The following is a 2,707-nucleotide window of genomic DNA, read 5'->3' on the forward strand; positions in this document are numbered from 1 at the left end:
AGGGCTAAAGTTTGGAAGGCGGTGCTATCTGTTGACATTTGATCAAACTCATTTCCCTTTGTTTACAAATGTAGTTTAAAATAGTTTTTAAGGTTAACCACAGACTGCAGGACTTAAAACTTCCAGAGCAAAGCTGGAATTTAAATTTTGTTTCAATCTGTTAACTAAGTCTGGTTCATAATGAAGAGTTTCCTATCAATACTAGACAACAAAGTGTTTAAGAATAAATATTTAATAAATATTTAATTCTTTTTGTCTATGATTAAATCACGAATACTAGAAAAATACCGGTATGGATCATAAACAATTTAACAAATGACGTTGTTGGCCTGAATCCTATACTAAAAGCATTGAACATATATGTTTTGGCAGTTCCATTTAAGCAATGTTAAATAATGTTTATTTTAGGACCAAAAACGTCATTTGTTTATGTTTATGATCCATACCGGTATTTTTCTAGTATTCGTGGGTTAAATTGATTTACCTTACATCGTATTTTACTGATTATCATGTAGATACAGTTCGATGTGATGAAGTGAATGTTTAAAAGTGATTATTCACAGGGCAGTTATCCGTTACATTACCATATTATCATGTAATTTACAATGTGTATCAAAATTCCAATTCCTTTATAGTGTTTTCTGTTGTTTGTTTAACTTTCTTATTTCATTTCAATTTCAAATCAAATGCCGCCAGTACGACGAAGAACTGTGAGTGGCTGGAGGGATCGCGAACATGACCGCTTGCATCAACCTCTCAATTGAACATTTGATAGGTTCATAGTGGTAGTACCACCGTTGTGATAGTCCAATCTCGGACAAATGAACGTTAAATGTTTACATTGTAGTGGCTTACATATTTTTAAGCAAGAAAAGACTGGCCGAGACTGTTCAGTTTGTACTCATAAATGAAAGGTTCGTTTACCTCATTTGTGCAATTCACCACAATAAACTTCGGGTTCTTATTGGAAACTCACAATCTGAAAATAGGACTGTGAGACTTATATCCAGAAATTATTTGGATTAAGTTCGTCAATTCAGTTCTGCCTTTACCATGGTCAGCTCCAAAGCTCATTAAGATGAGAAAGTTCCACAATTTTAAGATCCGTGACACGTTTTACCACCGAGTGGGTCCTCTAATTCCTCAAGAATGTGATGATCCTGAATACGCACAGATGTATATAAGTAAGTACAATGTTACTAGAACCCAAAGGACCAGGCACAATTGTGTGTAAGCACAATTAAAAAAAAATCAATGAAAAAGATATACGGGAAATAGGGTTACAATACCAACCCATTTGCAAATCTTTGAAGACTGTGGCAGACATTATGTAGGGACGTGAGCTCCGAGGAGTCAAGTGAGATTCTTATTTACATAATAAGAGACAGAAGAAGTGTCTTCCCTCGCTACAATGGTGCTACCTGTGTAGATTTCGCAGCAATTTTTAAAGCTGAAAACAAAGCACCACCTGGCCAAATAAATCGTATAGTTTTTTCCAACACTAATAATGTTAAACGTGTATCCATTATAGATCTGTCGTTAGATCCACTTGCTTACCCTCTTATGTTCTCAACCGGAGACTTGGGTTGGGGCCCCTAATTTAAGCACGCCTAAAACAGAACACATCAAAGAAATAATTTAACAATGCTGGAATAAGAGTAGTGATGGTTGGCGTCAAGAGAGGAATTGAGCTACATTATGTCAAAAGCTCACTTTACAGTGTGTGGTTGACATCTACGTCCTCATAAAGTACACCCGCCTACTATACAGAGATAACCAAAGCAGTATGAGAGTGAATGTAAATTTAAATATTGTAGATTGCTTTTATATTTTTTTACATCATAATATTTTTATATTTCTATAATCAGTCATATAAATTATTTTAGAGTGACTCTTTGATTAAGGTTTTGCTGTTTATGTTTTTTGTTTATTTTTTATACAATTTCAGTTTTGCTCGATTTCGAGCAACATGTTATCTAGTTGTAGGTTAACACCAAACACGTTTTTGAATGCCAATGTTTTCTTCTCAGTGGTGTAGTGGAGCGGGACCGGTATTCCCTATCAGATAAAAAAAACTATATTATCAATAGACAAACCATGGTTTCCTGGAGAAGATCGTGAACGTTCCCACAATGGAAAATTTACGTCTACACCACTGTTCCTACGGAGGTTTGCCAACGATCCTGATGAGAGTTGCAAAAAGTTATGGAACGGACATAAAAAATAAGTCCTAGAAGACGGCGCCAGATCCCAACCTGCATAAAAGTACTAAAAACAATCGTAGCAGAAACTAGTAACTTATCAGTATACCCTGAGCAACGAATGTACCCCATTAGGGAGTTTAGTAATTGTAAAAAGTTCATATGAAGCTTCTCCCCCCCCCCCCATCTAGCAAAGCCAGAGTTTGGATCACCCCCATTCAAAAATGACACCAAAATATGTATTTGAGAACAGTATTGTTATCAGTTTATATTAGCATGATCATTTTATGATGTAAGCTGTATTTTTAAAGCTGTCACGAAAATCATATCATTCAGTAGGCAGAGCTATCATTTTGAAAATAGTTAACTTATGGTTATGGGCCCTGCAGATATTTTCTTCATGAGGCTAACCAGTGCCTGTTTCAGTATGATGCCCTTTTCCTCCCACAAACAAGTTGTAAAAAGCCTTAAAATATTATTCTTGGCAGCCTAAACACTGGGTTTAT

The sequence above is a fragment of the Macrosteles quadrilineatus genome, unplaced genomic scaffold (genome assembly GCF_028750875.1).
Source record: "Macrosteles quadrilineatus isolate MER2022 unplaced genomic scaffold, UCM_ALF_1.0 Scaffold_1__1_contigs__length_201487025, whole genome shotgun sequence".
Classification (NCBI taxonomy): Eukaryota; Metazoa; Arthropoda; class Insecta; order Hemiptera; family Cicadellidae; genus Macrosteles; species Macrosteles quadrilineatus.